Raw genomic sequence first — 25,155 nt, forward strand, 5'->3', positions numbered from 1 at the left:
GGGTCACAAATCAAGCCTCAGTATATTTAAGAAAATTGAAATCAGATCCAGCATCTTTTCCAACCACAACGCTATGAGATTAGAAATAAATTATAGGAAAAAAACCGTAAAAAACACAAACACATGGAGGATTACAATACATTACTAAATAACCAAGAGATCACTGAAGAAATGAAAGAGGAAATCAAAAATACTTAGAAACAAATGACAACAAAAACACGATGATCCAAAACCTATGGGATGCAGCAAAAGCAGTTCTAAACGGGAAGTATATAGCAATAAAATCCTACCTCAAGGAACAAGAAAAATCTCAAATAAACAATCTAACCTTACACCTAAAGAAACTAGAGAAAGAAGAACAAACAAAACCCAAAGTTAGTAAAAGGGAAGAAATCATAAAAACAAGAGCAGAAATAAATGAAATAGAAACAAAGAAAACAATAGCAAATATCAATAAAACTAAAAGGTAGTTCTCTGAGAAGATAAACAAAATTGATAAACCTTTAGCCCGACTCATCAAGAAAAAGAGGGAGGGGACTCAAATCAATAAAATTAGAAATGAAAAAGGAGAAGTTACAACAGAAACTGCAGAAATACAAAGCACCCTAAGAGACTATTACAAGCAACTCTATGCCAATAAAATGGACAACCTGGAAGAAATGGGCAAATTCTTAGACAGGTATAACCTTCCAAGACTGAACCAGGAAGAAGAAAATATGAACAGGCCAATCACAAGTAACGACATTGAAACTGTGATTAAAAACCTTCCAACAAACAAAAGTCCAGGACCAGATGGCTTCACAGGTGAATTCTATCAAACGTTTAGAGAACAGATAACACCTATCCTTCTCAAACTCTTCCAAAAAATTGCAGAGGAAGGAACACTCCCAAACTCATTCTATGAGGCCACCATCACCCTGATACCAAAACCAGACAAACATACTACAAAAAAAGAAAATTACAGACCAATATCACTGATGAATATAGATGCAAAAATCCTCAACAAAATACTAGCAGACAGAATCCAACAACACATTAAAAGGATCATACACCATGATCAAGTGGGATTTATCCCAGGGATGCAAGGATTCTTCAATATATGCAAATCAATCAATGTGATACACCATATTAACAAATGGAAGAATAAAAACCATATGATCATCTCAATAGATGCATAAAAAGCTTTTGACAAAATTCAACCCCCATCTGTGATAAAAACTCTCCAGAAGGTGGGCATAGAGGGAACCTACCTCAACATAATAAAGGCCATATACAACAAACCCACAGCAAACATCATTCTCAATGGTGAAAAACTGAAAGCATTTCCTCTAAGATCAGGAACAAGACAAGGATGTCCACTCTCGTCACTCTTACTCACATAGTTTTGGATGTCCTAGACACAGCAATCAGAGAAGAAAAAGAAATAAAAGGAATACAAATTGGAGAAGAAGAAGTAAAACTGTCACTGTTTGCAGATGACATGATGCTATACATAGAGAATCCTAAAGATGCCACCAGAAAACTACTAGAGCTAATCAGTGAATTTGGCAAAGTTGCAGGAGACAAAATTAATGCACAGAAATCTCTTGCTTTCCTATACACTAACAACGAAAGATCGGAAAGAAATTAAGGAAACAATCCCATTCACCATTACAACAAAAAGAATAAAATACCTAGGAATAAACCTACCTAAGGAGGTAAAAGACCTGTACTCAGAAAACTATAAGACACTGATGAAAGAAATCAAAGATGACACAAACAGATGGAGAGATATACCATGTTGGTGGAATGGAAAAATCTATTTTGTAAAAATGACTATACTACCCAAAGCAATCTACAGATTCAGTGCAATCCCTATCACATTATCAATGGCATTTTTTTACAGAACTAGAACAAAAAAATCTGAAAATTTGTATGGAGACACAAAAGACCCCAAATAGCCAAAGCAATCTTGAGGGAAAAAAACAGAGCCAGAGGAATCAGACTCCCTGACTTCAGACTATACTACAAAGCTACAGTAATCAAGACAATATGGTACTGGCACAAAAACAGATATATAGATCAATGGAAGAGGATAGAAAGCCCAGAGATAAACCCACCCACCTAGGTCAACTAATCTATGACAAAGGAGGCAAGGATATGCAATGGAGAAAGGACAGTCTCTTCAATAAGTGGTGCAGGGAAAACTGGACAGCTACATGTAAAAGAATGAAATTAGAACACTCCCTAACACCATACACAAAAATAATCTCAAAATGTATTAAAGACCTAAATGTAAAACCAGAAACTATAAAACTCTTAGAGGAAAAGAGGAAGAACACACTTTGACATAGATCACAACAAGATCTTTTTTGATCCACCTCCTAGAGTAATGGAAATAAAAACAAAAATAAACAGATGGGATCTAATGAAACTTCAAAGCTTTTGCACAGCAAAGGAAACCATAAACAAGACTAAAAGACAACCCTCAGAATGGGAGAAAATATTTGCAAACGAATCAATGGACAAAGGATTAATCTCCAAAATATATAAACAGCTCATGCAGCTCAATATTAAAAAAAAGCAAACAACACAATCCAAAAATGGGCAGAAGGCCTAAATAGACATTTCTCCAAAGAAGACATACAGATGGCCAAGAAGCACATGAAAAGCTGCTCAACAACATCACTATTAGAGAAATGCAAATCAAAACTACAATGAGGTATCACCTCACACCGGTTAGAATAGGCATCATCAGAAAATCTACAAACAACAAATGCTGAAGAGGGTGTGGAGAAAAGGGAACCCTCTTGCACTGTTGGTGGGAATGTAAATGGATACAGCCACTGTGGAGAACAGTATGGAGGTTCCTTAAAAAAGTAATAGAATTACCATATGATCCAGCAATCCCAGTACTGGGCATATACCCAGAGAAAGCCATGATTCAAAAAGACACATGCACCCCAATGTTCATTGCAGCACTATTTACAATAGCCAGGTCATGGAAGCAACCTAAATGCCCATCGACAGACAAATGGATAAAGAAGATGTGGTACATATATACAATGGAATATTACTCAGCCATAAAAAGGAACGAAATTGGGTCATTTGTAGAGACGTGGATGGACCTAGAGACTGTCATACAGAGTGAAGTAAGTCAGAAAGAGAAAAACAAATATCCTATATTAACGCATATATGTGGAACCTAGAGAAATGGTACAGATGAACCTGTTTGCAAGGCAGAAGTAGAGACACAGATGTAGAGAGCAAACATATGGACACCAAGGGGGGAAAGTGGTGAGAGGAGGGTGGTCGTGGTGGGATGAATTGGGAGATTGAGATTGACATGTATACCCTAGTATGTATAAAATAGATAACTAATAAGAACCTGCTGTATTAAAAAAATAAAAGAAAATTCAAAAAAAAAGGAATAAGGAAATAAAAGTTTTTATTTTACCTTCACTTATTCCTTCTTCAGTGCTCTTTTACCTTCACTTATTCCTTCTTCAGTGCTCTTCTTTTTTTAATGTAGATCTACGTTTATATCACTTTCCTTCTCTCTAAAGAATTTCTTTTAAAATTTCTTGCAAGTCAGGTCTACTGGCGACATATTCCTTCAATTTTTGTTTGTCTCAGTCTTTATTTCTCCTTCACTTTTGAAGGATAATTTCTCTGAGAACAGAATTCTAGATTGGTGGGATTTTTTCTCTCAATAATTTAAATATTTCACTTCACTCTCTTCTTGCTTGCATGGTTTCTGAGGAGAAGTCAGATTAACTGTTATCTTTGTTGTTCCATAGGTAAGATATTTTTCCCCTCTAGCTTCTTTCAGGATTTTTTTCTTTATCTTTGATTTTCTGTAGTTTGACAATGATATGCCTCAGTGTATTTTTCTTCATTTATGCTACTTTGTGTTTTCTGAGCTTCCCCAATCTGTGGTTTGGTGTCTGACATTAATCTGGTGAAATTCTCAATCATTATTATTTCAAATTTTTCTTCTTTTCCTTTCTCCCTTTCATCTCCTTTTGGTATTTCCATTACGTGTATGTTACACTTTTTGTAGTTGTCCCAAAAATACAAAATATTGTTCTCTTTGCTTTTCAGTTTGGAAGGTTTCTATTGAGATATCCTCAAACTCAGAGATTCTTTGCTTAGCCATGTCCATCTGCTTATCTACTAATAAGCCTATCAAAAGCATTCTTCATTTTTGTTTTAGTGTTTTTGATCTCTACCATTTCTTTTTGGTTCTTTCTTAGGATTTGCATCTCTCTACTTGTATTGTCCATCTGTTCTTTCATGCTGTCTACTTCATCCATTGGAGACAGCATATTAATCATAGTTGTTTTGAATTCCTGGCCTGATAATTCCAACATCCAACATCCCTGCCATGTCTGGTTTTGAGGCTTGCTCTGTCTCTTCAAATTGTGTTTTTTGTCTTTTAATATGCCTCGCACTATTTTTCTTTTTTCTTTTTTCTTTTTGCTAGCTGGACATGATGTACAAGGTGAAGCCAACTGCTGTAAACAGGATTTTAGTAATGTTGTGATGAGGTATGGGAAGAGAGGAAGCATTCTGTAGTCCTAGGATTAGGTCTCAGTCTTTTAGTGAGCCTATGGGAAATTTAAGTGTTACTCAGGGTTTTTTTCCTCCTCCCTTAGGTGAGAGAGAGTGGCTAGAGTGGGCTGGAGCTGGGTATTTCCCTTCCTCCAGGTCAGTTAGGCTTTGATAATATCCCAACAGGTACGGCTCTGGTTAATTAGTTTCTCCTGAGGGCAGCCCTTGTTAAAAAGAACACAGTGCTCTGTTGTATTTCAAAATGGTTTTTTTTCTCTCCCCCTGGTGGAAGCACAAGGGGATTTTTCTCTAATATTTACTGTGAGAACCTGGTCAAGCTCCTGGAGGTAAATTCACAAAATTGTGGAGGCCACCCTATAACTGGGTCCCCCTGGAGTTTTAACTCTTAGACTTGTCCACTCTGAGCTCCCAGCAATTTGTCAATTATAGTGCAGGCTTTCCTACTCTGGCACCAGTTCCCACAGTGGTTTCCACTCATGAAACTCTGTTCCAATAAGCTGTGACTCCCTATATTTGCCTCTCTCTCCAATCTTCACTCTGGGAAAATTTTTTCATTCATTTCACTGGTAATTTCTTCCCTCCATTTTCTCTGTTTTCTCTTTCTGGAGTTTCTGTTATTTTGCTTTTGGACGTCTTAGAGTAATCCTGCTTTTCTCCTATTTCTCCGTATTTTTGCTTTACTTTTTAAGGGAAATGGTTTGATTTTTATCTTCCATACCTTCCTCATTTTGCTGTCACATCTTTAATTCCAGGAGCACTTTTCCCCCTGAATGCTCCTTTGTGTATGATGGAGAGAGAGGTATATAATGTCCTGTTCTTATTTCGTGGATACAGTATCTTCTCTTAGCTCTCCAATATATTACTCATAATTGGTTTCTTTTTTAAAAAGTGTGTTTCGTCCTATTTCCTCCAAGTTGCTTTTTCTTTGTTTGCATTGCTATCTTCCGAATTAGAGATTTTCCTCAGATGTCTGGTATTTTTTGACTGACTGCACATGATTAAGAGATGGGGACTTTCCCACCAACAGTGCAAGAGGGTTCCCTTTTCTCCACACCCTCTCCAGCATTTATTGTTTGTAGATTTTTTGATGATGGCCATTCTGACTGGTGTGAGGTGATACCTCATTGTGGTTTTGATTTGAATTTCTCTAATAATTAGTGATGTTGAGCATCCTTTCAGGTGTTCATTGGCAATCTGTATATCTTCTTTGGAGAAATGTCTGTTTAGGTCTTCCACCCGTTTTTGGATTGGGTTGTTTTTTTTTTTTTGACATTGAGCTGCATGAGCTGCTTGTATATGTTGGAGATGAAACCTTTGTCCGCTGCTTCATTTGCAAATATTTTCTCCCATTCTGAGGGTTGTCTTTTTGTCTTGTTTATGGTTTCCTTTACTGTGAAAAAGCTTTTAAGTTTCCTTAGGTCCCATTTGTTTATTTTTGTTTTTATTTCCATTACTTTAGGAGGTAGGTCAAAAAAGATGTTTCTGTGATGTATGTCATAGAGTGTTCTGCCTATGTTTTCCTCTAAGAGTTTTATAGATTCTGGTCTTACATTTAGGTCTTTAATCCATTTTGAGTTTATTTTTGTGTACGGTGTTAGGAAGTGTTCTAATTTCATTCTTTTACATGTAGCTGTCCAGTTTCCCCAGTACCACTTATTGAAGAGGCTGTCTTTTCTCCATTATATATTCTTGCCTCCTTTGTCAAAGATAAGGTGACCATATGTGCGTGGGTTTATCTCTGGGCTTTCTGTCACTGTTGGTGGGAATGTAAATTGATACAGCAACTATGGAGAACAGTATGGAGGTTCCTTAAAAAACTAAATATAGAACTACCATAGGACCCAGCAATCCCACTACTGAGCATATACCCTCAGAAAACCATAATTCAAAAAGAGATGTGTACCACAATGTTCATTGCAGCACTATTTACAATAGCCAGGATATGGAAGCAACCTAAGTGTCCATTGACAGATGAATGGATAAAGAAGATGTGGCACAAATATAAAGTGGAATATTACTCAGCCATAAAAAGAGATGAAATTGAGTTATTTGTAGTGAGGTGGATGGACCTAGAGTCTGTCACACAGAGTGGAGTAAGTCAGAAAGAGAAAAACAAATACCATATGCTAACACATAAATATGGAATCTAAAAAAAAAGGTTCTGATGGACCTAGGGGCAGGACAGGAATAAAGATACAGACGTAGAGAATGGACTCGAGGACACGGCGGGGGGGAAGGGGAAGCTGGGACAACATGAGAGAGTAGCATTGACATATATACACTACCAAATGTAAAATAGCTAGTGGGAAGCATCTGCATAGTACAGGGAGATCAGCTCAGTGCTTTGTGACCACCTAGAGGGGTGGGATAGGGAGGGTGGGAGGGAGGTACAGGAGGGAGGGGATATGGGGATATATGTATACATATAGCTGATTCACTTTGTTATACAGCAGAAACTAACTCAACATTGTAAAGTAATTATACTCCAATAAAGATGTAAAAAAAAAAAAAAAAAGATGGGGACTAACAGGCTGTTCGGAAGCTCTGAATATGTAGGTCGGGCTTGATAATCCTAAGCTTTACTGTAGGGTGATCCCCATTTACTGGTGAAGACCTATGCTTAGGTCTTTCCTTTGGACTGGCCAAATAAACCAGAGAGATTTCTTCCTATCTCCTTCTGAGAGGGTGAAGGACTGGGTGTCATCGTTCTGGGGCAGAGTGAGGTATTCACTGTGCCTGTCAATCTGTTAATAGCCCCAGTTCCAGAAGAAGCTGGTGCTGAGATTTTGGGTTTGGTTCTTAGCTTACCCCACTCTGGTTTAAGATTGTTCTTCCCTAGTTCTAGGATGGAAGGCTCATTATGGCAGGAAAGCTGAGATCAAGAATTATATCTTAGCTTTGACATTTCCAAAGTCTAAACTCCAAAGGACCCAGGACATAAAGTTTATGTTGTTGTGCAAAACTACCTAAAATTTGAAAATAAGGCAAAAATATTGGCTTTATGACCTTTCTAAAATGTCTGTGAAAGGTCATCTGACTTACCCAGGGAATGACACTTTGGTTGTGACCCAGACATTTTACAACCCTGGTAAATTAAGAGATTAACTTTTAGAAAAATAATAAGGTGTGATGATATATTTGCAGGGGGTGGGAGCTGGTAGAGAAGTTAACCTCCACACTTGTCTACAGAGCATTAACTTGTTTAGTATCTATTTAGCAATCTTATTTCAGTATTCCTTTCTCCACTAACTCTATAATCTCCATTTCTCAACTTTTCTCCAAACCAGCTCTCGTCTTGCTGCAGGTTTCTTCATTAATGAGTTAATAAAATTTTGGCATGAGTTTGCCATCTGTATGTATGTATGGGAATTATGTTTTTTAAACAGTTTGAGAATTGTGCTTTTACACCATCAGTGAAAAATCTGGAAGAATAGTGCTCAGTAATGATAAATTGTTTCTCCTGGCCTTCCTCCCCAGATTAGATGAAGTTCCCCCGAACTGGGAGAGGAGAAGAGTCAGAGGGAAGCCAAAGAGCTTAGAAACTGGAAGGTGTTAGGAAGAGGTCTGAGCTGCAGAGTGTAAGTAATTTACTTTTTATAAAAAGTGGATCGTACTGTACTTGCTATTGTATATTGTACTCAATAATATGGCATGAACATCTTTATAGGTCAACAAATAACTCTTCTAAAATACAACTTTTCTTGGCTAATAGCACTCCACCACATGAGCTAGTTTCATGATTTAGAAAAACTGCCTATTCTCCTTCCAACTGGTAGTCACAATCAGTCTCAATTATCTTAGTTTTTAAGTCTTAAGTTAAAAGAACATCTCCTTATTGGAAGGAATCCTAGTCTGGGTGGACCCCAACAGACAACTCTATTCAAGATCTAGTGACGAGAGCTGGCAAAACCGAGTTAGCTTCTCTTTCTGAAAACCCCGTAATGAAGCCAGTTGTGTTTAATTCTGGCTAGTCATTCGAGGGTGACACTGATTCAACTCCTTACAAGGAGAGCTTCAGGAATGGAGAACAGTGGGTTCAGAAAGCCTCCCTAACGTATGTCTTAAGTAATAGCAAAACCACCCCTAGGTCTGTATTCATATATTCACGTAGCCCTTGACCATGAGGTAGGGATGTGCCTTCTGGCTGCAAGCTGGTGTTGTGCTTCCCTCAGCCTATAAACAGAAAGTAATAAATGGGTCCGCTCAGAAGGGCATCGGGGAGACTGCTGTGGGCTTCTGAAGGAAGGACTTCTGTCGTGGACAGAGATACCAATGTCCAAGAGCTCTGACCCCATGGTGGTAACTGCAGTGCCCTTAGCAGCCCCTGAAATTGCACTTGGGAGTGGGGAGTCTCAGAGTTTATCGATAACCTTTCCCTGGGATGCTGGTTTTAATCATTTCCTATTTCTTTTGGGAGCTTACATTTGCCACAAATCAAAGCTCCTCCAATTGAGAACAATGTTGGGATTGGGATTTTGTTGTTAGTGTGTGTGTGTGTGTGTGTGTCCTGTAGCTTTGAAAACACAGTGTGTTCGGATCAAACAGCAGCATTTGGATTGATATAAATTTGGTCAAAACAGATTTCTATTTGTTTTTGCTATTTTGTGCATTTTATCCTAAAAATCAGACACATAGAGTCTATTCAATAAGGTCCCAAGAAACTTTTTTAAAGCTTGTTCCTGTGATAGAAACAAAATACAAATTCCTAGTTTCTTTTTATAAGAGAAAAAAATGTCATTTTCCCCCTAAGTGTTGAGAGAAGAAAAGAATATTTATAATACGAATCTGGAGGCTAAATCAATTACAGACCGTGACCGTTTCCCTGTTATTTCATTATTTTAATAATGTTGTGTTATATTCAGGGCATATTATCTTCATTAGTTGAAAGGACAAAATAGAATCACATGCAGACTTTCTTGGTAATTCATTTAATTGCCTGTTTTCTATCTTTTTGGTGACTTCTGTAGAAAGACTATTTTAAAAGTTTCCCCTTTGAAAATGGCCCAAGGAGCAAAGGAAACTTGTATTTTAATGCTTTGTGAGTTGGTGAGAGGAATGCATTTCACAAGGCCTAACTACCATTCTAAATGGTGACAGGACAAAAAAGGAACTGAGTGAGAATGGAGAGGGAACCAAGTCGTGGGTTTGGGGAACAGAGGTTAGCGCTCATCTGCCTCATAAAAGATGGTGATGATGTGTTTTCCATGTGTGAAAGGCTGGAATGAGTGACGTGAAGTCCAATTGTCTTAACTGGGTCAGAAAAATAACATTGCCTGTAGAAACAAATATGTGATAACATACGTAACTTGTACACATCAGAAAATAGAAATGGTTACACCATTAAGGGCTCTCAAAAATAAGATAGCTCTTTCCCCTGCTTGAAAAAGAACACCTGGGCCAGGTAAAGAAACAGATTTCAACACTCTGCCCCTTCCCTCCCAGCCTCTAACCTTCCCCACACAGATTATATAGACTGGGACAGTTGGCATTGGTCACAGAGGCAGTTGCAATGAATAAAACAGCTTCATCCTGGGTTCCTGGATACCTGTGCAATGCATTCCCAGAAGACTCTGGGCTTTCCAGCCTGTAGGACCCACCCTTTCCCCCTTACTCTCCTCCAGGAGAAAGGAGGAATCCAGGGGCTGCCTGGATTTCATAAAGCAAAAACCCTTGGAGAGGTGAACTTCCATGATTGTACTGTTAAATGTATTATACCTTGTGAGGGACAATGGTCTTGTCTGGCTTCAAAGTACCTAAGTTGTTGATTCCAAGGGGACTGTCGTCTTTGCTAAGAAGAGAACAAGGAGGTATATCCACCCTTAGCCTTAACCCTCCCCCAGCCCTCCTTCAAAAAAGAACTGGAATACAATTAAAGGGCACATGTCAGAAAATCTGATTTGGAGAATATGTGATGAAGTTTTATCCTTCATGAAAGAAAATGTTCTGTTTTTCCCATTATAAATGCCTTGGTTCCTGCCAAGCCTCTTTTTTCCCAAACGTCTTAGAAGATCTTGGTATAACTCAGCAGAGATAGGACAGCACCAACACTGAGTTTAATTTAATCCAACATTGAGCGCTGTTATATTAAGAATACTTCCTGAAATCCCTTCCCCGCCACCAGCAAAACAGCTTTTGATACTAAGAATCCGTTTTTAATTCTCTCATTGAATAAGGTAATAAGGGTTCCATTTGGGCCTTGCCATACAGGCACAGTGGGCTGGGAGGGGAAAGTGTGGTCAGTCTTTCTCATGACGGGGCAGATTCTCATGGCTCAGTCCTGGCAGTACCAGTTTGGGCATCTGGCTGGCATTAGGGACTCACAGAGAGGCCTGACCATGTGACTTCCCAAGGTCAGGTGGTCATGAAAGACCTCGAGGGCAGGGACCACCAGTGCCTGCCATGAGGCAGGTGGTCAATAAATGTTAGATGTTAAGATAAGCATGTTAGGATCTGAAATCTCAAGATCTGAGTGATCAAAATGCACTTTATTGGCTATAAAAATTGACCCATCACTTCATGTACTGGCTCAGAGAAGTGTGAGAGCTTGAGTATTCTTGTAGTAGAGGAGGCTGTTTAAGGCAGGCAAAGCTCTATTCTTTTTCAAACATGGCTGTTTCAAATGTACTGTTCTTTTCTTTTCCTTTTTTTTTTCAATGGCTTCTATTTCTCCTTGCAATGCCTTAATCGTTTGAACAGAAAGGCTCCTCTGAGGCTTATGTAGAAGGCTTCATCTAGCATCCCTGCTTTGCACAGACCCCAAGCCCTGTTTCCCACCCCTAAATCAATATCTGGGTCCAAAGACCCCTTGGGTTACCTCTACACCAGCTCATGCCTGTGCCATGAGTTTTTATTTCTCTATCTCTGGCACCCAAAAAAGGAGTTATACTTTCCCCCCACAAACTCATTTTTCTTAATGTTTAGACTTTAGTGCTTCTACACATGTTGAGGGAGGAGGCATATCTACATTAGCTCAGGTCCTCCTTATTGGAGAAAGTTCCTTCCATCTCCTTTACGTTGTGGAAATATACTCTATTATGTTCAAAGACATTTTAAGAGTAATAACGTCTAATCTTTGAGGAATGAATTGCAAGAAAATTAATGTAGTTTAAAGCATAACAGAATGAGTTTCTATGATCAATATATAAACTCTGTTTCTTCATTCTAGCATTCAAAAGCTATTGCTCTCCTCCCCCCCATCACCCATTGGGTACCACTAATTACAGAAATTATTATATTTCTTAGAATCATTAGATTTTTATCACTGGAAGGGAAACAGCTGCCTTCAAGGCCAGGCAGGTAACACAGATGAGTGACTTTGGTGAAAGGCAACAGGGAGTGGTATGGACTGTAGTAAAATGGAGACCTCAAGCCCCATCTAGAGGTAGCCAGGTTCCATTTTTAAAAACTGCTGCAATCCAGGCTACATGTAAATCAATGAAACTAGAACACTCCCTCACACCATACACAAAAATAAACTCAAAATAGTTTAGGGCTTCCCTGGTGGCGCAGTGGTTGAGAATCTGCCTGCCAATGCAGGGGACACGGGTTCGAGCCCTGGTCTGGGAAGATCCCACATGCCGCGGAGCAACTGGGCCCGTGAGCCACAACTACTGAGCCTGCGCGTCTGGAGCCTGTGCTCCACAACAAGAGAGGCTGCGATAGTGAGAGGCCCGCGTACCGTGATGAGGAGTGGCCCCCACTTGCCGCAACTAGAGAAAGCCCTCGCACAGAAACGAAGACCCAACACAACCAAAAATAAATAAATAAATAAAATTTTAAAACACATAGTTTAAAGGCGTAAGTATAAGACATGACACCATAAAACTCCGAAGAGAACACAGGCAAAATATTCTCTGACATAAATCCTACCAATATTTTCTTAGATCAGTCTCCTAAGATGAAAGAAATAAAGGCAAAAATAAACAAATGGGACCTAGTCAAACGTAAAAACCTTTGCGCAGCAAAGAAAGCCATCAAAACAAAAAAGACAACCTACGGCATGGGAGAAAATATTGATATTTGCAATGATGTGACTGACAAGGGTTTAATATCCAAACTATACAAACAGCTCATACAACCCAATATCAAAAAAAACCAAACAACCCAATCACAAAATGGGCAGAAGACCTAGGTAGACATTTCTCCAAAGAAGACATAATGGCCAACAGGCACATGAAAATATCCTCAACATCACTAATTATTAGAGAAAGGAAAATCAAAACCACAATGAGGTATCACCTTACACTGGTCAGAATGGCCATCATCAAAAAGTCTACAAAAAAAAAAAAAAAGTCTACAAATAATAAGTGCTGAAGAGGATGTGAAGAAAAGGGAACCCTCCTACACTGTTGGTAGGAATGTAAATTGGTGTAGCCACTATGGAAAACTGTACGGAGGTTCCTTAAAAAACTAAAAACAGAGTTACCATGTGATCCAGCAATCCCACTCCTGGACATATATCTGGAAAAGATGAAAACTCAAGTTCAAAAAGATATATGCACCCCAATGTTCATAGCAGCACTATTTACAATAGCCAAGACATTGAAATAACCCAAGTGCCCATCAACAGATGATTGGTTTAAGAAGATGTGATATATATAATGGAATATTACTCAGCCATAAAAAAGAATCAAATATTGCCATTCGCAACAACATGGATGGACCTAGAGAACATCACACTAAGTGAAGTAGATCAGACAGAGAAAGACAAATATTAATACCACTTATATGTGGAATCTCAAAAATAATACAAATGAATCTATATGCAAAACAAACAGACTCACAGGCATAGAAAACAAACTTATGGTTACCTAAGGGGAAAGCGAAGAGGGAGGGATAAATTAAGAGTATGGGATTAACAGATACAAACTGCTATGCATAAAACAGATAACCAGAAAGCGTTTACAGTCTAGCACAGGGAATTATATTCAATATCTTGTAATAATCTATAATGGAAAATAATCTGAAATGTGTATATATATATATATATATATATATATATATATATATATATATACATACACACACACACACATATATATATATATATATACACACACACACACATATATATATATATATCTGAATAACTTTGTTGTATTCCCGAAGCTGACACAATTTTGTAAATCAACTATACTTCAATAAAAAAAATAATGTATACCTAATACTATGAAAAAAAAACCCAACCCTGCTAAGGTCCAAAACTAACCAAGCACAGACTGAATTCAATTTAAAACACATTAGCTTACCAGCGCTAATTAGTCCAATGGTCCTCATTGTGTAGCAGAAAATGAAATTTAGACAGTAATTTGCTCAAGGTCATGAAAAGTCAAGACTAGCCTGGCCTCAGGTTTCTAATTCCAAGATCGGAGCCTTTTCCCCTGCCCCATACTGACTCTGGTTCTTAAAACACCCTTTTAAAAATAAAGAAGGGTTCGCATGTTGCTCTGTTGAAAGTGATGTGGCCAAACCCCTTGTCCCCAGATTTCCTTTAACAGCAAACTCTGAATGACATCAGAATATGGACAGTTGGTCAAAAGTCTGAGCAGACAGGCAGACCTGGGCTGTTTTAAAGAGAAGGCTTGAGGAGTGCCACGTGAGTGTATGGCTCAGGTTTCCCCACCTCAGCAGTGAACCTGGACAGCCACAGGAAGACCTGGGAATCACTGATCATGTCAGAATTCCGCACCTGTCTCACTCAGAGAGGGCTCCAGAAGCCCTGACACCATCTCTTTCCAGTCACGGGGGGGCTAGGGGCAAGATTTTCACTTATGAAGCACCCTGAGAAATTCTTTTGGCCCAGCGAACAAAGCCCAGCTGGAATCACTTTTGACACACAGATTCTCGCCCGCTACGCTATGTGACCTTCTACAAGGCCAAGATTTGCTTTTGGCCTCTCAGTGGCATTGCATCTATCTTGAAGGAGCTTGTGTAGGAAACGTGTAGTGTGGTGTGTGGGCGAGAACATGTGTTTGGAACCAGACAGACCCGCTTGGTTACCCTCTCCCCTGCTTTAGTCAGTCAACGAACACTTCCTGAACGCCCACTGTGTGTCAGGCACTGTTCTAGGCCCCCAGGAGACCATGGTGAACAAAGCAGGAAAGGCCCTGACTTCATGAAGTTTACATTGTAGTTGAGGTGGGGCGTGGGGGGGATTGGCAAGAAATAAAATAAATAATTAAATTATATGTTAGAAGGTGGTGGATGCTCGGGGGGAGAATTAAGCTGGATGGAGAGAGAATGGAGAGTGTAATTGAAATAATGTGTTGCAGGGAAGCCTCGTTGAGCAGGTGGACATCTGAACAAAGATTTGAAGGGGGTGAAAGGGTGAACTATAAAGATGTATGGGGGTGGGGTTCTATGCAAAGGCCCTGAGGTTGGAGCCTGCATGCAGGGTTCAAGAAATGACAAAGAGACTGGCCTGTCTGCATGGAATGGGGTGGGATGGGAGGGGTAGGAACTAAGTTGATAGAGGTGATAAGGGGGAGATCAGGCCACTGAAAGCACTTACATTGAGTGAAATGGGAAGATGCTATGGGACATATGTTGAAGAATTTCCTAATGGATTGAATTGAGGGCTCAGAGGAAAAGAATAGTCAAGAGTGATCTAAGGTTCTTGGCTTGAGCAGCTGGGAGAGTGGAGGTATCATTAACTGGGATGGGAAGTGGGGATGGAACTGATTGCAGGGAGGGTAAGAATCCAGAAGTTGGGGAATTCCCTGGAGGTCCAGTGGTTAGCCAGTGGCGCTATCATTGCCGTGGGCCCAGGTTTGACCCCAGGTCAGGGAACTAAGATCCCACAAGCCATGCAGTGTAGCCAAAAAAAGTATTCAGAGGTTGCTTTTGAAAATGCTAAGTGAAGATGACGAATAAACAGTGGCATGTGAGTCTGAAGCACATGAGAGGGCTTAATCTAAGGATATAAATGTGGGGTCACGTAAATGGTATTTAAAATTGTGAGAAGCAGTGATATCACCAAAGAATGATGGTAGAGAAGAGAGGGGACCAAGCCCTGGGACACGTCAACACTTAAAAGTACAAGCTACCCGTGTGGGAGCTGGGTGGCTACAGGCGCACTGGGGTTAGGACCAAGCTCTCATCCTCCCAGATGTTGACAGTTAACAACATACCTTCCCCCCCACCCATTCCAGGAATTACCATCACATGAAGGGGGCTACCACACCCAAGCCTACACCCTTATCTCAGGGACAGGCTGGGTTCAATGACTGGTCAATTCCTGGGTTCAAAGCCCATCCCTTTGCTTCCCAGCTGCAGAGCGCCCGTGGTATCAACCGAGGCCACTGTTGCACCTGCTTCCCCCCTCAGCTTCCCCTCTGCCTGACCCCAGTGTCTGCACACCCTCAAGGTGCTGTTTCTAAGAGCACCCCTGTGGGCAAATCTCCATCTCAGTCAGTGTCCCAGGGAATCCATCCTAAAACAGTGGCTCTGGGCATAGAGCTGGCTTCTACAGTTTCCACATTTGTAATATGGTGATAATTATAACTACCTGGCAGGATGGTTGTAGGGAGAAGAGACATTATGTGTGAAGCGCCTAGAATGATGAGTAGTGCACAGGAAGGCTGTCTGTCTTCTCCCTGGAGTCCCTAGACTACATTCACATGCTTCTTTTGTGTGCTCTGACAGTACCCTCCCCTTCTCATATCATAATTATAGATTGCACTATTCTACATTATAACTGCATATTTAATTTTCTCCCACCCCTCTTTCCTGTAAGCTCTATATCTGTCTTATTCATGATTGTATCTCCAGGGACTAGCACACTGTAGGCACTCCATAAATATCTATTGAATTGAATTGAATTGACACCTGTCTGAACTTATGGACTAAGGCCTGGTGCAATGTGGCTCAGCTCTGGGAATTATAGACCTGAGTGACCTTTATGAGGAATTTGGTCTGGTCCTATGCAGCCCCATCTACCAATCCATTCATCCATCTATCCATCAAAAATTATCTACAGAGCACCTGAAAAAATGAGTAGAAGCCAGTTGTGGGAAAAGTAGGAATATTTCAGACCAAGAAAGATCCCAAAAGGGGGAAAGAATTTGATGTGTAGAGGAAAGGAGAGAAAACCAGTGTGAAGGGAGCAGAAGGGGAATAGAGGGGCGGGGGCAATTCCTGAAGAGCAGTGCCCAGTTTGAGAGAATCATTTTTTTAAATTAATTGTTTTTATTTTTTTACTCATTTTAAATTTTATTGAAGTATATAGTTGTTTTACAGTGTGTTTAATTTCTACTGTACAGCAAAGTGACTCAGTTATACACATATATACATTCTTTTTTATATTCTTTTCCATTATGGTTTATTCCAGGATATTGAATATAGGACCCTGTGCCATACATTAAATCCTTGCTGCTTATCCATTTTATGTATAGGAGTTTGTGTCTGTTAATTCCAAACTCCTAACTTATCCCTCCCCCTTCCCTTTCCCCTTTGGTAACCATAAGTTTGTTTTCTATGTCTGTGAGTCTCTTTCTATTTTATAGATTAATTTCTATTATTTTTTAGATTCCACATGTATGTGATATCATATGGTATTTGTCTTTGTCTGACTTACTTCACTTAGTATGATAGTCTCTAGGTCCATCCATGTTGCTGTAAATGGTATTATTTTGTTCTTTTTTATGGCTGAGTAGTATTCCATATATATATGTATATATATGCACACCACATCTTCTTTATCCATTCATCTGTCAATAGACATTTAGGTTGTTTCCATGTCTTGGCTATTGTGACTAGTGCTGCTATGAGTTTAGGGGTGCATGTATCTTTTTGAATTATAGTTTTATCCAGATATATGCCCAGGAGTGGGAGAGAGAATCATTCTTGGTACCAAGAGAATGGATTGTAGGGAAGCAAGTGCAGTAGGAGGAACTCGGTAGAGGTTATTGCAAGAAATGGAAACAGGGGGATGGAGAAAAGTAAATGTCTTCCCTACACTTTGAAGGGAGCCATGATAGGACTGACTGAAGTGGGAGGTGAGGGAAAAGAAAGCATCAAGCCTGGCTGTTAGGTTTGGGGCTTGATCCACTGAGTGAATGGTGATGCCAGTTATAGACATGAGGAAGACTGAGGGAAGAGGGTAGGATTTTAGGAGAGAACCAAGAGTGCCCTTTAACAAATGCTGACTTTGGAAACCCAGGAGGCTGCCTCGGGATGGCCAGCTGTGGTCATCTCCCTCCCTGGGCCTGCCCCAGACAAGAACGGAGCCCAGCGTCTATAGGGATTGCCTGAGGTTCCAGGGGTCCCTGAAGAGCCCGCGGAAGAAACGGCCTGCAGGGCTGGGGCTGAGTAACCATGGAGAGAACAAAGCATAAAGCAGCATTTGTCTCCAGCAAAGATCAGCACTCCGTGTTCTTGGAAACAGAAGTGCATCGGCTCGAGTGTTTGCAGCTCATGACCAGAAGGAGAGGTGTTCCCCAATCAGGGACACAGCCCACTGCGAGCTCCGGGCATGCTGCCCTTGGTTCCATGAAGAAGGGGCCCCTTGTCCCACACGCCACTGGAATGGAAACCAGATCTGCAAGTGAGCACGGGCATGCCAACTGGGCACTGTTCAGACATCCACGGGCAATCAGGGGCCTCCTCGTGTGTTTGGCCCCGATCACGCCTGGCTTCACGCTAAGAAAAGCAATCTCTCCAGTGACCACTGGTCTGTCAAATCTGCCAAGTGTGCTTTGGGACTCGCTGGGCTTCTGGGGGTCTACAATGGATAAGGAGGGTGGCCTGGAGCCTTTTCCTCCAGCCCAAGCCCCGGGGGATGTGACAGCACTGAGCCTGCAGGCCACTTTTTTTTTTTCCTCAGGAAAGTGTCAGGAGCAACTCAAATCCTAGTGCCCTTTGGCTGTGAGCGCCACAGAAATCTTGTTGCTTTGCTCGGTCACAGAGCTCCCGTTCCTCTGCCCCAGGGGCCTCTCTTTTTTTGCCAGTGATTTGGTCAGTTCTCAGTGCAGCCCCACAGTGTACTGTCTATCCATCAGGAATAAATGAAATCTTCTACTTCCTTCCACTGTTCTGTGCCAGTGAGATTATTTTAAAACACTGCCCCATCAGCACCACTTCTCCTCTGTGATAGGGCTGGTCCCATCAGCCACGAGAGACTGAATATGCAAATGGACAATCCCCAGACCTTACATAAAAATACAACTCTGACCCACAACCTGCAGCAACCTGCCCGGAAAACCAACCCCCTCATCTATAATAAACAGCCCAGGAAGCCAGCCTGCTGTAAGTCAGACTCATAGCAAGCCAGATTGCTATCTCTGGTGACAATCCAGGAAGTTATACAATAACTTCTCTCACAATCAGCCCCAAATGGCCAGGACTTGAATAATAACTTCCAGCCTCCCTAATTTGTGTTGCTGCTTCCAACTTAAAACCAATCAAAAAAGAATCAAATATGTCCCCTCACCATCACATAGGATGCTGGCTTCTAGTTAGCCCGCCTCCAGCTGCCCCAGGCCTCCAGCCTCCAATCAGGGCATCCCTGAAGTCTTCCCTTTTTCCCACTGTAAATCTTTTCCACTCCTCTGCCTGCCTTTGAGTCTCTGCCAAATGCAAAAGCAGTGGCTGACCCCTGTGCTATAGAGCAAGCTCTGAATGAAGAGCCTTTGCTTTTCCATTTGGTTGGTCTTTGTTTATTTCCACAGCCATTTATTGACTTCTCCTTTATGAATTTCCAAAAATAATTTAATAGGGCATTTAGGCAGCCATACTGAGCCCCAGTGCAATAGTTAGGGTACAACTTAACCTGCTATAACAAAGAGACCCCCAAAATACTAGGGCCCAAGTGTAAATTTCTCTCCCATATACCTGCCTGCACTAGGGGTGGGCGAGGATGGGTAGGCAACTCTGTTCCTTGAGGCCACTCAAGGACCCAGATTCCCTTTTTTGTTGTTGTTGCTCTACTGTACCCTGGGGAATAAGCTGGCTCAGCTGTGCCCTGTCTGTGTTCTGACCACAGGAAGGAGGAAAATCTTCCCTTTCAAGGATATGGCCTGGAAATTGTATGCATCACTTTATCTTACAACTGGCCAGAGCTTAGCCCCATGGCTGTACCTAGCTGTGAAGGAGGCTGGGAAATCAGAGTCTCTGCAGGCGTCTAGCACCTGTAGAATGGGAGAAAGTGGGTGTCAGAGGACAGTTGACAGCCTCACCCACAGTTTGCTGGGTATTAAGGGATACAGGGTATACGCAGCTTTTGTTCTCAAAGGTTAACCGATAATGTATAGGGTGAAGACTAGATCTAGCCAGGCATTTGAGACCTACCATACTCTGGCTGTTACCTCTATTTGCCCCTTCCCCTTCCTGCCCACGTGCTCCTGCCGAATGGAGCTATGCCACGCTCTGCCATAAGAACCACTTCCAAATTCAAGTAAATTCCTTTAAACATTTCTTCCATCAATTGTTTAAAGAGTTTTGAAATCACGCCCCTGGGTTCTGGTGAAGGTGTGGGAGAGGGTGGCCCAGCCCCCCACCACTGCTAGACTATCTTCCCCACCATGGCACTTACTCTGCTGTGTTGTCATTCACTTTGTCTAATCTGTTGCCCAATTGTGAATTCAGCCAGGGACCAAGTCTGTCTTCTCCCAGCACCCAGCCAGGCCCAGGCACACAGAGGTTGTGCTGGACAAGCCGACTGGGTCACAGCCCTTATTTCTTAGGGCTCATCATCTGAGGAAGCGCCCCCTACCCATAAAGCGTAGACTACCCTTACCTGGCCCTACAATTCTCAGGGTTGCCCCTGAGAATCCAGATAAGCACACTGGAGGAATAACAGAGTTTTAAGTTCACATCATCACTATGATGGTTAATTTTATGTGGCAACTTGACTGGGCTAAGGAAGGTCCAGATAGCTGGCAAAACATTATTTCTGGGTGTGTCTGTAAGGCAGCTTCTGGAGAAGATTAGAATTTGAATCAGTAGACTGAGCCAAAAAGATCACTTTTACCAATGCACGTGGGCATTATCCAATTCACTGAGGGCCTGAATTGAGCAAAAAGGCAGATGAAGGGCAAATTTTCTTTCTCGGCTTGAACTGGGACATCCATTTTCTCTTGCCCTTGGACATCGGTGCTCCTGCTTCTCAGGCTTCAGACTCAGACTGAATTACACCACTTGCTTTCCTGGTTCTCCAGCTTGCAGTCAATTCCTAGAATAGATCTCATCTATATCTATATATCTATGACTATAGCTATCAATATCTAATCTCCTATTGGTTTTGTTTTTCTGGAGAACCCTGACTAATACAATCATAATCTGCTTAAGCCACCATAAGTATCACAATTTTAGAGAAGCTGCTGGGCTGCCCATTTGTGGGAATGCTTCTCCCCTGTAGAAAGCGGGTAGTTCTCAGGCCCATGTGGTCTGGCCACTGGCATGTGACTTTGATCTGCTAGTCTATCCCCTGGAACGTCATGTTCTGTAGCTCCCTTTGACCTGGCACAGTCAAATTCCCTCCCCACAGACCCTGGTCATGAATTAGCAGCCATTCTAGGCATTCAGCAGCCTCTGTGTTCCCTCCACCACCACAGAGCCTCAGGCCAGGACATCTCAGGCCTGTGGATGTCCTGAGCAGTTTGAAATCTCTTCAAAACAATGAAAGGTTTATTCAACAACTATTTAGAGAAGAGGCTGAATTATCAGATTTATGTGGTGGTAGGATTAATATGGGAGTTTCCTGGTGGTAGCATTCTGCTTCGCCTCTGTTGGTTTAGGCAATTCAGCTCTGACCCCAACTTGCATTCTCTGCTCAGGCAAACAAAAGCCCCACATAACTTTTATTTGAACAAGTCCCATGGCAGTCTCAATGCCTCCTCTTTATCCTTAAGCAGCTTATCAAATGATTCTTTCCAATTCTCTTCCTGAAAACAGCTCTAGTAAATACAATTTTTCCATCCTGTTCCATTCCCAGGAATGTGTTAGCATTCCTTATAAATTGCTGCCTTGACCCCTAACCCAGATCCCACCTCAGAGAGCTCAGCATCCACTGCTACTGACCCTCCCTGGCTGTGCAGGCCCCTCCCAGCAGCCCCAGCCCCAGGCCTCTCTGTCTTGCCCATTCGCAGCCCTGAGGCCTGCACTTGCCCTTGTCTGCCTCACATCATAAGCTACCTTGAGATATGGATGGAAAGTTGAGCATCAGCAAGTCACCTGCATTTCATGCCTCTCCTGGCCTCCAGAGAAGCAAATGAGGGTTTTAAAATAAGACAAACTAGGCTTGAGTAGGAGTAGGAAGGCTGCCAATGAAGATCTCTTAATTCAAGGTTGGTAGTAAAAAGACTTGAACTGTTTCTATTTTTAAACCAAGTGAATCTTTAATGTTAATTCTGATCTTAAAAAAAAAAAAAGGAAAAAGAGATGGAGAAGAAAGAAAAGAGTTGCTTTCCTATTATAATTTCAATCCCAAGCCTCGTGTTAAATCAAGCCCTCAAAGGTCCTGGGATGGGAGGGCATTTTCTGATTCGCATGGGACTCCAAGCTGCTCCCCGGCTGCCAAACCCAGGTGCCCTCATCGCTTTCCGCAGGCGCATCGACTACAGTCTTCCTCCTACTCCAACTTCCCTTCCAGCAGCCTTCCCCCAGCTTTATCCACCTCTTCTCAGTAATTGGGGGTGGAAGTTATTTAGCGGTTTCTTTCCATTTAAATGATTACATTGTGCACGTCTCAACACCTGCAAATTTCCGAGAAAGTGCCCATGTATTCCAATTATCTCACCATTAGCATTTTCAGCTTCTCCAATCTGCTAATCAGAGCTGTGGGTCCACGTAATGCCTTCGGAGGCTAAATTGTTTTGTGCATGCAGTTGCCATCCCGGGATGATGGCCCCCCTTCCACGGACACAACAGGAGCCTAAAGACGATGAATAGAAGTTGCCTGCTTTGCAACCACAGAAGATAATTTTGGCTTATCCTTCTCTCCAAGCAGGTTATACATTTTTTTAAGATCTGAATTTTAAAAGCAAAGACCGAGACGGTAGAGGATTTTTTTAATGACTTAACATATTTAGTGTAAGTACTGCTCTATGAGTCACTGCGCAGGTAGGAGCAGGGAGAAGGGGGGGAAATGGATAGGAGAAAACTGGGAAGTAGGTGGGAGAAAAAGAGGATGGTGTGGGCTGCTTCAGACTGTTTCAGGCAGGCACCTGGGGTGGAGCCGCTCCAAGCACCCTGCTTCTGCAGCACAGTGAGTGGTGCTGCATTTCAAGCATTTCCTTCTTACCCAGGCCCCTCCTCCCCTCCTCCCCACGCACAGAGTTCAGATTTCCTTTGGGGTGCCGAGTCCTCCGTCTTCTGGGTCTTCCAGAAGCCCATGAAATAATTTGTCTTTCAACACTAGTCCTGCAGGAATGTGCACTGAGCAAAGAGGGAGGCCGGAAGCAGTGACTCATTCATGATGAAATCTTCATAAGTCTAAAGCGAAATGAGAAAAACAAGAATAATTATATACACATACATAATTATACATATATAATTATAATCATATATATTATTATATACATATATGAGATGGTATAAGATTACTGACTCATTTTGGGGGAAAGACCATTCTTTTATACTGAGATTATGCTTTTGTTTTTTATTTGGGGTCAAAAAGTCCTGTTCTCAAAAAGGTATGACAGAAGATGGTAGATTTGGCGTTTTGTTTTGGTTAATCTGTCATTTGGCAACATTAAAAGTTGACTAACCTCTGTAGGGCTCCCCACGGCCTTCAAGCTCAGTCCCTTGAGTTCAAGGCCAGGGCCAGACTAGTGTGGGATGGAGTCTAGAGCATCTTCCCCTCTTTGCTTTTCTCACTTGGTGCGTACCTCCGCTTTTGGGTCCTCTCTAACTCTTCCAGGGTCTCCTCCCAAGCTGGAGACAGCATTGCAAAGTCAAGGAGATCCCTTCTGGGCAAGGGAAGTTTCCATGCTCCAGACCTCCCCCTTCAGGACTGACACGATGTCTAGTGTGAGTTAGGAATCTCTGCCCTGAGGACCTGGCAGTGCATGTTGGGAGAGCTGCTCGTCCGACCCCTTGCTCTGTACTCCCCACCCCCCCTTTCTCTCCATAGCTGCCCCCCTAGGAAGCTATCCTGTCCACTCTGTACACACCCACACCAGGTGGGATTGGCCTGGCCTCCAGCTGGTCACTGTGGGGTAGCGAAAGGACCGTTCTCGTGATCATGCCCTCGAGAGGGCCGCGTATCAACCCAGAACACATACTGCAGTTCTCACCACGTAATTGTAAACTCATTCATCAGAAGGCCATGTGAGCTTTACCTTTCTTTTGTGAGAGGGTAGTCATTTGGCATTCTTTGAAACCGGAGTTTATGAAAAGACTAATTGTGGTCTAGGGAAGTGGATACACCTCAACCACAAAGCCACAGCTGAACGCTTCTGCTGCACACACAGTATCAGAGAAAAGTGGGGATTTAGTAATTTCCCTTTCTTAAGCAATGATGATGAGGACTGGTTTATAGGTGGATTGCTTTGGGGTCACCTAAAATGTTTTAAAACTTAACCAGATAATTGCCCAAGGCATGTACCACAGGGGCCTATGCAGATACACCTTTTGTCAAATGAATCCGTTATCAATTGCCCCAATAATACCTCATGAAAAACAACCAGGAAACCTCAGTGAGCATATAATAGCATTTATTTAGCTCAGAGTCTGCAGGTAGGTGGTTTAAGCTGGGCTCAGATGGACTGTTCCGTTCTCAGCTGAGCTTACTCACGTGTCTGGGGCTGAGCTGGATGTTGGCTGGTCCAGGATGGCTTTGACTGAGATCACTGAGCTCTGCTGCCCTTAATCATCCTCTTGTAGGCTAGTTTAGGCATGTTCTCATAGCAACTGCAGAGAAGCAAGAGGGTGGAAAGGCACAAACGCTGTTTCAAGCCTCAACTGACCTTGGATTTCATTTGCCAACATTCCATTAGCTAAAGCGAACCACACAACCTGAATCACACAACCCGGCCCAGAATCAGAGTGTGTGTGTGTTTGGGGAGGGGGGTGAGGGCAAGGTGGATGGTTCTGCAGAGTTACCTGGTGAAGGATGTGGACACAGGGAGAGGTGCAGGATTGGGACTATTAAAGCAGTCAGTCTACCACACTGTACTTTTTAGGTTTCTCTTGAGAGTGAATCTGAATTTGAAGAAAGCAGAGAAGGGAAGGCAGATGTGTCTTAAAACCAGCACCTCTTCTTCCTTTCGTTTCCCGACCACACACCAGTGTCCCCACTCCTCCCCCAGCCCCCCACAGGCACACCTGTGAAACTTACATAAGGCGATGGGTGTGCTTGCAGATAATTGTTAATAAATAACAACAAACATCTCAAGCTATGGAGAGAGGATGCAGCCTAGTGTTGCTGTTTGTATGAAACAGAGGTGTACTTCCCATACCCACACACCCAAATTTGTGAAGTGTTTACAGCCGAATAAATCTGATTCATGCAGCACATCTGTCACCAGTCTCCCACCGCTGTGTTATTGTAGCAAAACAGTTTTCCGCTCCCGCTTCCTCACCACCATCAGTAGAAGCCTTGAGGTTTGGTGACAGCATCTGTAAACGGAGGCATCGCTGCAGTGGTGGAGGTGACAGGGCAGA

The sequence above is a fragment of the Eschrichtius robustus genome, chromosome 2 (assembly GCF_028021215.1).
Source record: "Eschrichtius robustus isolate mEscRob2 chromosome 2, mEscRob2.pri, whole genome shotgun sequence".
In the NCBI taxonomy this organism is placed as follows: Eukaryota; Metazoa; Chordata; class Mammalia; order Artiodactyla; family Eschrichtiidae; genus Eschrichtius; species Eschrichtius robustus.